The sequence below is a fragment of the Ornithorhynchus anatinus genome, chromosome 14 (assembly GCF_004115215.2).
Source record: "Ornithorhynchus anatinus isolate Pmale09 chromosome 14, mOrnAna1.pri.v4, whole genome shotgun sequence".
NCBI lineage: Eukaryota > Metazoa > Chordata > Mammalia > Monotremata > Ornithorhynchidae > Ornithorhynchus > Ornithorhynchus anatinus.
This window is the reverse complement of record NC_041741.1, coordinates 32488489-32500515: the sequence shown is the minus strand read 5'-3', so window position 1 is coordinate 32500515 and position 12027 is coordinate 32488489. Positions and strand designations below refer to the sequence as shown.

Here is a 12027-nt window from a genome sequence, read left to right as displayed (position 1 = left end):
GTGATGCATTTTGGATAAATGGAGAAGAGCCTCCTTGGACAGGTCACTTATCCTTTCTGTGCCTCAGTTTCCTCCTCTGTAAAATGGGGATTCAACAACTCCTGTTCTGCCTCCTACCTAAACTGTGAGCTCTAAGGACCTTATTCAACTGATAAACTTGTATCTACTCCTATGCTTGACAGAAAGTAGGCACTTTCTTAATTAAGGCACTTTCTTTAATTAAGTACCGTAATTATTTTGAGGAAAGGGATTAGTAATCTGAGGTCATACTGAGTGCACCTGCTCTCTACTGAGTTCCCAGAATCACCCGGATAGTGTCAAGCTGCTCTCCATGCTCCCTCTACATTCATTCCTCCACACCTGCAAGCAGCGACACACAATTACCCAGGGGACGATTTCATTTCTACACACTCTTTAGCTTTCGGCAGTGAAGTGGACAGCATTTTGCACAATGGCCGTTCAAGACTTGTCGGGATGTAAATCTCCAATTACAGGATGTTACTGTGAGTCCTGCTTTATTCCGCTCTACCTCTGTTTTTATAAGTGAAGTCTCTCCCTTGACAGACGCTCTGATGATGTGCCATCCTCCCTCTGAATGATGCTTCTAACCATCCTCATTGCTTTTAGTGTATAGTCGGCCCTTTCAGGACTAGGTCACTCAATGGCATGGGTTGTTACAGTGTCTGCCGCTCTGCACATCTGGAAAGGCGTATCAATCCATCAGTGGTATTTATTGAATGCTTACTGTGTACAGAGTACTGTATTGAGAACTTATTTAATGGTATGTTCTCTCCTTGCCACAAAAGAGGATTATCTTTGACCCCTTAGGTAACCTATTCCTTCTTAGAGAATCAATTCAATGTACAAAACCAAAATTATTACTCATATTTGGTAAATCTGTTGCGTATTCCCTTCATCTGGCTTTCACACATACGGAAGGAATCTTATGCTGTTTTAATATTTTGGTGGACACAGTGTTTCTTGATTTTTTTTTTTTGCTCTGTATTTCCTTTGATTTTTTTTCTCTTATCAAATTTCAAATTGTTGTGACTTTCACGTATTTCTTCCCACAAAACATGAAAAGAATTTCGGCAACACGCTCAAATTTCCACGTTGAGCTGATCAAGCTGTTCAGCACAATTCTATCCATTCCCCAAAATGCTTGTACTTTTCCCCTGATTGCCTGAAAACAGAGAGGTAGGTAGAGGTTACTATGCATCTCGAGTTAACTTTTTAACCTTCTACTGCACTGAGACCAATTTTATGGTTGGAAAAATGATAGAGACATTTTTGATCTCCTTGGGGTTTCAGTATTCTTTTCCTTTTTAACACCCTCCTTTCCATATCTTTGCCATTCACAACTTCTGACACCACATAGTGATTTTGAAGATTTAAGTACTCTTAGACACTCATATATGTGAGAGAACAGCAGCTTTAATAGTGAGAGAGACAGAGAAAGACAGTCAAGGGGGCTTAGTAGAGTGTTCTGCACCCAGTAGTGCTCAATAAATACCATTGATGGTTGACTCTTTTATTACTTGGAGAGCTGAAGAGCACTCAGCAATATGGAGCTGATTATAAATACGTATTCTAATTATTCAGACCCATGTGTATGGGAGTCTCTTTTAATATCACCTTCTCTACAAGTTGCTTACCCTATCATATATCAATTTTAACCTGTCGATTAATGATCCACCATCTCTGGATTTCCCTTTCATCCATTGGTACAGATTTTCAGATAATTTAAAGCATTTTCTGGATGCCTCTTTAGAATCCTTAAGTATATACCACTGGGCTTGCTGATTTTCAAATAGTTCCTAGTGCTACAGAATGACATGCTTGTATAAATAATATTTATAAATGACAAAACTGCATTAATCCTCACAGCATGACATATATTTGTCAAGGGGAGATAAATTCAATGGAGAGGCTAAGTGGTTGGTCTCAGTTACTTATTAAGTCACGACAGAATTGGGGAAATTTGCAGCTTCACTAATGAGCCGATCATCTTTCAGAATTAATAGAATTTGTCATCTGGTATTGTAGAATCAAAATAGCATGCTACCTAAGGAAAATAACGTGACGATCGGTATGTGAACTGGATTTTCCTATAAAATCAAAACCTAATACATGTCCAGACAAATTGACACAACCATCATTCCTCAAAACCAAGAAAAAACAGGTGCTAAAAACTGGCATGATAAAAGCATTGAAAATCGAGTATCAATCTTTGGCCTAGAAGCTTTTAAATTGAAAATTCCTAAATCTTCAGTCAATCAATTAGAAGTACTGAATGAGTCTTTACGATCTGCATTATTACAATCTGTATTAAACCCTGGGGAAACGAACAGAAGTGAGACGGGCTCCACCTACATGGAGCTTCTAGTCTACAGTGAAGAGGGGTAGCTTACATGTAGATAGGAAAACAATTATTTACAAATAATTGGAGCAGGAGGCTATGAAGCTTGATGGTCCAGTGGGTGGGAGGCCAAGGATGTTTGCAACTCCTGCTGCTTGAGTCCAGCTTCACCCGGGGCAGGGAAAGTTCATTCATTCATTCAGTCGTATTTAGTAAGCATTTAACTGCGTGCAAAGCACTGTGCAAAGAGCCTGGGAGACTACAATATAACAATAAACAGACACAGTTGGGAACCAGCTTCCGGGATGGCATGAAGAGGGAGCGAGGGGTTCGGGAAGGGTTCCTCGGCAGGCTGTTGGGGTGAATCTGCTTCCTTCACTGGGCCACTACACAATAGTTATAATAGTCTAGATGCTGAATAAAACTCCCTAAAACTCTACTCTGGAGTAGTGAGAACATTGGGTAATAAAGATGCCAAAGAGAGTGTGTGTATTTGTGTGTCTGTGTTGGGGGCGGGGAAGGAAAGGAGGCAAAAAGCATCCTTAAATCATTCTGGAACATTTTATTCTAAATTGATGCAACCCATATTAAGTTTGTAACAGATCCCATGAGGATTCTTTGATCTGTAAAGAGACTGTAAACTTGGAAGATACGATTTTGATTATTAAAGTTCTCCTGCCAAGGTGTACAGTTCCTATTAATGAAATGCTATTGGACCCCCCCAAAACAATTACTCCCAAAAGATAACCCATAAGCCTCATAAAATCATAGGAAAATCATAGCAGCGTGGCTCAGTGGAAAGAACAAGGACTGGGGAGTCAGAGGTCATGGGTTCAAATTCCAGATCTGCTGCTTGTCAACTGGGTGACTTGGGACAAGTCACTCAACTTCTCTGTGCCTCAGTTACCTCCTCTGTAAAATGGGCATTAAGACTGTGAGCTCCACGTGGGACAACCTGATCGCCTTGTATCCTCCCCAGCGCTTAGAACAGCGCTTGGCACATAGTAAGCGCTTAACAAATACCATTATTATATAGAAAATGTATACAGAAATACCACCAAATGTTTATGCTTCACTCTTCACACATTCACTTAAGATATATGATGCAGTAAGCTTCAATGACTCTATCAATCCAAGTCCCTAACAAAATTAGGGAATTATGCTGCAATTACCTTAAGACGAAGCGTTCGCCGAGCCAAAACTCTTGATTTTCAACCTGGGAGAAAGTTGCAACATGGAGACACACGATTACTATCCTGAAAAGCAATCTGGCACACTCGATCAAATGCAGCAGGGTATTAACTTGCTGTCAGCGGGAATAAAAAACATAAATTGATTTTACAAGTAGAAGCATGAAAATGTGAACCTACCACAATTCCAGCTAATCTACTACCCATACAGGACTCACTACGAACAATTGCACTGATCATTGCATTTCTTTCAGAGATGCTATTTATTTCTGCCTGTTTTCCTCACCACTGCATATTTATTAGCCTTGAAGATGTGGTTGACAAATATCTGCAGGAGTTGATAGAGAGCTTTATAACAACCACAGGCCAACTTCTATAGGAATTGTATTTTCAGATAACTTTATCTTTCAAAAAATAATTAAGCGTTTATCACCAAAGGAAGCTTAAAGGGGTTTTAAAGCTTAAATATCTTGACAGGCATAGGAGGAATAAATGAAAAGATGGATATGTGTGGATAAGCAAGTGCTCGAATAGCAGTGCATGTAAATCAATACATTTTGATAGAAGAGTGAGGGTATAAGTGAAAGAGGTGGTAGATGGAAGGATAGGAGCTCTGGAGAAGAAAATGAAAAGCAAAGCAAGGAAAGCCTCTTGGAGGAAGTGGGATATCAGAGGGTTTTGGAGGGGGATTGTTCGTTATGAACTAATCAATCAGTTGTATCTATGGAGCCCTTTCTGTGTGCAGAGCATAGTACTAAATGCTTGGGACAGAAAATTATGACATTAGAATGGTTCAGCTAAAGAACCCATACCCACAACACAGACCCCCAATGACACATGTAGGCTCATATGCATTTTTCAGAGCATTTCCACTTTTAGCTGTTCATTATTTTAACAAAGAACTGGATTTCAAATAAATAAGTCAAAAAAGTACATTTCAATTATTTTTTATGGTATCTGTTAAGTGCTTACTATCTCCAGGCACTATACTAAGTATTGGGGCAGATACAAGATAATTGGGTTGGACACAGTCCCCATCCCACCTGGAGCTCACAGTCCTAATCCCCATTTTACAGATGAGGTAACTGAGGAACAGAGAAGTGAAGTGACTTGCCCAAGGTCACACAGCAGACAAGTGGCAGAGGCGGTTTAGAACCCAGATCCACTAAATCCCAGGCCCATGCTTTTTCCACTGGGCCACGCTGCTTCTACGTTGGCGACTGTATCCCATTTTGCAGTTCCGTCCATCTGGTGTTACTTTTGGGTAGACCACTGGAATGACCCAATCATGAAATTTCTCATAATCTTATTTAAGGTTGCAGCTCTGACAGAACATACAAACTTTTGAATGTTTTTGTCCCGATTTTCTCAGTGTAACAAAATATTGTAAACTAAAAAATGTCTGTTTGCGAGGTATATTTTAGTGTTGCAACAGTATGCATTCAATAGCAAGAATATTTATTGGTGTTTTTTACCTATAAGATGATTCTTATGAAATGGGAATTCCATGGAGCATTCCCATGGAGTAAAAGTTTTGTTGTTTTATTGCCAGCAGAATATGTGTATTTGTGTAGGAAATGAGTCATATCAGAGGCATCTAGAACATTAGTTTGGGATTGTCAGTAATTGGCGATGAGGGAAGAAACTTTTTCCAGTCCAATATTGCTTAGATGTCTGATTATCATTTTATGAGTCTTTCATTTAAGATGAGTGCCAACATTTAAAATAAGAAAACTGGGAGTGTTTCATTAAGCTCTTTTATCTCTATTCTGCACTGCAACATTTGCTAGTCCTAAATTATTGAATATGTTTTTAGGGATTAGGAACAGAGCTATAACCACTCTAAATTTATGGAGGCATTTGTTATGAACTGTTGCACTGTAAACCGAACTATGTATCGTCTGGAATATTTGAGTCGGAAACACTGAAATTCCTTTAATTACTCTGATGAAATGAATTCACATTTTTGAATAAAATGTGAGTTCCAGAATGTACCAGATATACTGATAAAGCCTGATGGCATTCATTCTATAATTCAGGCCTATTTGGGCCTTATAATTCTCTTTAAAACTCCTATAATCGTTTTTTGTTGTTGTGGTCACTGAGTAGTCAAAGGTAATGTATCTTTCTATCTTTATCAGGAATAACAACGTCTCTCAAAACAAAATAATTCATAGTTGAGTGTCATCATGATGCAAGGTCAATTAATCAGTAGGTGCTTTTAGGCACAGAGATATAAAATGTTTACAAAGAGTTTTGACTTCCTAGCCAAGGATGTTTCAGAACTTGGCTAGCAAGGGTGTGGACAAACACTGACTAAAACATTCATTTATTCATTCACTGAATCGTATTTACTGAGAGCTTACTGGGCGCAGAGCACTATACTAAGCAATTTGAAAGTACAGTTCAAACAGTCACTTGATGTTTTAGACGGTGAGCTCGTTGTGGGCAGAGACTGTCTCTAGCAACGCTGTAAATACTGTACTCTCCCAAGCGCTTAGTACAGTGATCTTCACATGGTAAGTGCTCAATAAATATTTATGATTTATCACTCTGCCCAACATTATAGCGACCTTCTAGGATTAAAAACAAGCTTTAATTATGTTGACTATATATTGTGAAAACATCACCAAGAGTCAGGGGTCATGGGTTCGAATCCCAGATCTGCCACTTGTCAGCTGTGTGACTGTGGGCAAGTCACTTCACTTCTCTGTGCCTCAGTTACCTCATCTGTAAAATGGGGATTAACTGTGAGCCTCACACGGGACAACCTGATTACCCTGTAATAATAATAATGTTGGGATTTGTTAAGCGCTTACTAAGTGCAGAGCACTGTTCTAAGGGCTGGGGTAGATACAGGGGAATGAGGTTGTCCCATGTGAGGCTCCCAATCTTCATCCCCATTTTACAGATGAGGGAACTGAGGCACAGAGAAGTGAAGTGACTTGCCCACAGTCACACAGCTGACAAGTGACAGAGCGGGATTCAAACCCATGACCTCTGACTCCCAAGCCTGGGCTCTTTCCACTGAGCCACGCTGCTTCTCTCTATCTACCCCCGCGCTTAGAACAGTGCTCTGCACATAGCACTCAATACCAACATTATTATTATTATTATTATATTTCATCCAGATATACTCTCTCATTCTCTCTTCCTCCCATCGTCCCAGACTGAGCTCCCCACCTTTTTCCCTCTGCTCCCTCTACCCCCCCTTCACCTCTCCGCAGCTAAACCCTCTTCTCCCCCCTTTCCCTCTCCTCCTCCCACTCTCCCGTCCCACCCCCTCGGCACTGTACTCGTCCGCTCGACTGTATATATCTTTATCACCCTATTTATTTTGTTTATTTTGTTTAATGAGATGCACATCACCCTGATTCTATTTAGTTGCCATTGTTTTTATGAGGTGTTCTTCCCCTTGACTCTATTTATCGCCATTGTTCTCGTCTGTCCGTCTCCCCCGATTAGACTGTAAGCCTGCCAAACGGCAGGGACTGTCTCTATCTGTTGCCGACTTGTTCATTCCAAGCGCTTAGTACAGTGCTCTGCACATAGTAAGCGCTCGATAAATACTATTGAATGAATGAATAAAAGTGGTATAAATGTTATGTAATTCAGTTCTCTCAATTCTCTCTTTTCTGATTCAATCAAAAGATCTCTGTCGGTATCCTTTATCCTTCTCTACCCTGTCATTATACGTATCTTCGATTCCTTCTCCCGGTATCTTCGCACTAGTTTGTCCTTGCCATTCAATTCAGGGTCAAACAGTTTTATCTCAACCCGAACAAAATTTCCTCTGTGCTTTTTCTCCCACCTACATCACTTCACTCAGATCCTCCTACCAGCTTCCTTAATCTCTCCCTTCACTCTGAACATGTACATCACCCACCCACCCTCATACAGATTCAAAGATTCCCTTGGAGAGGTATAGATACTTCAATAAATAGATGTTCCCCAGACAACCAAACTGTAAAAAGGAAAGTCTTTCCCAGTCAAGCACAACTTCGAGGAAGTGGATCTACTTCTCTAAACTGAAGAAATGAAACCAAAATAGAGTCCTGTCATACGGAGATTTAGATAACACCCCACTTTACTTGTCCTCAATTACCGAAGTCTACCCTTCAGCTTCACCTTCAGGATCAATTTAAAAATAATCCTATCATCTTCAAATGTGGGGAGCATTTTGCTCATTTTTGGTGGAGTCATCTGGCAACTAACCCAATCCAAATCTCGGTAATGGGCCAACAGATGGACTGACAGGTAGAAATAATAATTATAATACTAATAGTGGTATTTATTAGGCCCTCACTATGCCCCAGCCATGTTACTGAGCAATTGAGGTTGGACACAATCCCTGTACCATATGGAGCTCACAGTCTTAATCTTCACTTTACAGAGGAGGTAACTGAGGCTCAGAGAAGTGAAGTGACTTGCCTAGGTCACCCAGCAAAGTGGCAGAGCCAGGTTTAGAACCCAGGTCCTTCTGACTCCCAGGCCTGTGCTCTATCTGCTAGGCCCCACTGCTTCTCTAAACAACAGTGTTTTAAAATTACAGGATTCTGTTTTCTATAAAATTAATTTTCCCGAGCATGTGTTTTTCCTATCTTCATGACATTATTCTGAAGTATTCGTCCTTTCCGCACTCATTAAACTGGCTGCACTTCACATATTCTCATTAATCTATACGAATCCTCCAAAATACTTGTGTCTACTCACCACCCACAGGCTTTTAGCCAATAGGGTGTCATTCTGTTTCAGAAGAAAAATAATATCTGGACAAGTGTTAATTCCAATGGAGGGATCTGTTTGCCCAGAGCCGTTTTCATTTCTTAAATTGCGGCTGACGTTTCCCACTTGCCGTGCTTCTGATCATTTCTCACCCAAGGTGAGATCCTCTAGCACCCTATTTCTGGGCTGCCTTCGTAAATAGAATCACACTGTTTACTTAGCTCCCAGAGTCAATCTTGACTAACGAGGTGGCAGCTGAAAAAGTGAATTCAAATGGAATGTGATTAAATTCAACACTTTCCTAACCACAAGCAATTGTGGAATAGAATTAAATGAACGATCACTACTCTGGGACAGTCGCTTTCCTGATTCTTGGGTTAAATCCAAGATGATCAACTCAACTACTGGTCCCTGTCCCTCTTCGAGGTCCACCATCTAAGAATAAGCATCAGGGAATAGTGGATAAAGCAAGGGATTAGGAGTCGGAGGGTCATAATCCCAGCTCCTCCACTCGTCTGCAGTGTGACCTCGGGCAAGTCATTAACTTCTCTGTGATTTAATTACCTCTTCTGTAAAATGGGGATTAAGACTGTGAGCCCTTTATGGGACATGGACTGTGTCCAATCTGATTTGCTCGTAGCCGCCCCAGGGCTTAGAACAGTGCCTGACAGTAAGCGCTTAATAACTACCACAATTATTAGCTCATTTGTATATGTTTTTATTACCCTATTTATTTTGTTAATGAGATGTACATCCCCTTGATTCTACTTATTGCTATTGTTTTTGTCTGTATGTCTCCCCTGATTAGACTGTGCGCCCGTCAATGGGCAGGGATTATTTCTATCTGTTGCCGAATTGTACATTCCAAGCGCTTATTACAGTGCTCTCCACATAGTAAGCGCTTAATAAATACTATTGAATGAATGAATAATTATTATCTAAGTGGGGAAGACAGACACATAGTGCAATAAAAATGAATTGCCCCCCAGAAATATAAATCACAGCACACAAGAGGAAATTAGAAACAAATATTAAAATAGAACACGTGGAGGGAGCATTACTTTCCTTTTTTATAATTTTCTTATGGTATATGTTAAGTGCTTATTATGTGCCAGACACTGTACTAAGCACTAGGGGAGATACAGGCTAGTCAGGTTAGACACAGTCCAAGTTCCACATAGGGCTCACATTATTAATCCCTATTTTACAGATGAGAGAACTGAGGCCCAGAGAAGCTAAGCGATTTGCCCGAGGTCACAAATCAGACAAGCTGCAGAGCCAAGGAAGCCACACTGATTCCTCAGTTTGTATATGAACTTTCAAAGGAGGATAGAAGACTTTTAGGAAACCCGCAAGCTTGTAAACTCTGGAAATAAAATATTGACTTTAGGAAGGATTTTTAAATGAACAAAGAAACAAGGTGGTTCCAGAGGCCATGGAAGGGAAAAGTTGTTTAAAATGACTCCAGATAGTATGAACGTCATCTTCCCTAATAATGTTGGCATTTGTTAAATGCTTACTATGTGCAGAGCACTGTTCTAAGCGCTGGGGTAGACACAGGGGAATCAGGTTGTCCCACGTGGGGCTCACAGTTTTAATCCCCATTTTACAGATGAGGTAACTGAGGCACCGAGAAGTTAAGTGACTGGCCCAAAGTCACACAGCTGACAAGTGGCTGAGCGGCGATTCGAACCCATGACCTCTGACTCCAAAGCCTGTGCTCTTTCCACTGAGCCACGCCACTTCCCTAATAATAATAATAATGCTGGTATTTGTTAAGCGCTTACTATGTGCCGAGCACTGTTCTAAGCGCTGGGGTAGACACAGGGGAATCAGGTTGTCCCACTGGGGGCTCACAATCTTAATCCCCATTTTACAGATGAGGTAACTGAGGCACCGAGAAGTTAAGTGACTTGCCCAAAGTCACACAGCTGACAAGTGGCCGAGCAGGGATTCGAACCCACGACCTCTGACTCCAAAGCCCATGCTCTTTCCACTGAGCCACGCCAGCTCCAGGTTCTATAGAGCTCTGAGGCAGGGACCATCTCTCACTCTGTTCTAGTGAATCATTTAAGCACATAGTACAGTGTTCTTCACATAGTAAGCACTGAGTAAATATGATTGCTTGGTTCCGCTCCTTGATTAGCTGACCATGAACATCCCAGCAACAGTGGATCCTGGACAGAAATGCCCTCCCTGATTTGAAGGACGTGACCACTTTTTGCTTAAAAGTAGCTTGGCCTAATGGATAGAGGGTGGACCTGGGAGTCATAAAGAGCTGGGTTCTAATTCCTCCTCCGCCACGCGTCTGTCATGTGACCTTGGACAAGTCACTTCCCTTCTCAGTGGCCCAGTCACCTCCTCTGTTAAATGAAGAATAAGGCTGTGAGCCTTAATCGTGTCCAACCTGATTAACTTGTATCTACCCATAGTAAGCACTTAACAAAAGCCATAAAAAAGTGTTTTCCTGGGGGGCTGGGGCACCCAAGCCCTGCCCCTGCCATGTCCCATTTTATTCACATATTGTACCACTGATATTTTTGAATTGCTGAATTTGAATTGTTGATTGGATTATATATTTTTTTTTATCCTTGATCTAGATTGTTAATCCCTTGTGGATGAGAGAGCGGGTCTTCTATTCAATTACTTTAGTGTTTTGCTCTTTGCAAGTGCCTAATAAATGCTAATGGTGCTGATCATAATTTTATAATTATTTTTGCTTTCAGTGAACTGGATCAGGCTGGCTAATAATCAGAGGTGAAGAGGGGGTTATTCTGCCGATACCTTAAATATCATCGATGGGGTCTGAATCGTTCATCTATCCCCAGCTCTTGGCCGAAACCAAGCACTCGGTAAATGCCATAATCACAATTAGAACATTATTGCCTTTAATATCAGCGAAGGTTTGGATTAGCGGGAAATAGAGGTCTATAAATCTCTCTCTCAAGACGTAATCTAGAAATGTCCTCTCAGTGCGGACAAAAGCTCTGGGCTGTCATGTAGAAAATAAGTTAACTAAGGCAACACAAAGGCCCATCTGTTTCTTCAAGTTGTATGTTATTGTGTTTGTCACTTCTGAACTTTTAAAATGATTGAATGCTGTGAAGTAGCATGGAATTGCAGGCATGTCAATATCAAACAACAAACTGTTCCTTTTTAATCTATGTTCTTTCTTATCATGAACATGGAAGATGTGTAGCCTATAAAAAGGAAATGAATTTGATTCATGCAGCAAAAATTCCTGCACTTTGCTGTAATAAAGTGTTTATTGGCAGAGATGCAAATATGCAACCAGCCTGCTTTCAATTTCCCAGAGCACAACTTAATTAACGTTGTCATATAGCTCAGGGTAACAGACTTCTACCATAACAGTCCTCCCACACCACAAGATCAATGGAACCCTGGAAGCTACAACAGAAAGAAATTAGAATGTGCATCACATTTGTGAAACTAATAAAGAAAAACACATTTGCCCTTCATGTATTTTTAAAGAGGTACTTTCTCATTACGACTTGAAAATGGTTGCTTGGCTCAGTTCGGCAGATGGAATTTGGAGTTCAGTGTTACCCCATTTTGCAAAAAGAGAGAACCCCTGAATATTACCCATCAAGATTCCTGCTCACTTTTACTGAACATGATACTGGTGATGTAAATATTTTGATTACTTGGGAGTGTAATTCTAGAGAAGCTTTGTAATAACAGAAATGAGATATCCCGATACAATCTCACGGATCACTTGCTGATCCTGTTTTC

The 12027-nt window shown here is 40.6% G+C and overlaps 1 long non-coding RNA gene across 3 annotated transcripts in view; it reads right to left on the bottom strand.

Moving 5' to 3' along the window:
* Positions 1-12027, bottom strand: part of LOC114816729 — a 264412-nt gene that overhangs the window by 31824 nt on the left and 220561 nt on the right. For 2 of the 3 annotated variants that reach the window (XR_003764539.2, XR_003764540.2), the window contains exon 3: positions 3532-3575. This is a non-coding gene — a long non-coding RNA (uncharacterized LOC114816729). Of the gene's footprint in view, positions 1-1010; positions 1184-3531; positions 3576-12027 lie in introns of those variants that run through there. The other variant, XR_003764541.2, reaches the window with a different exon arrangement.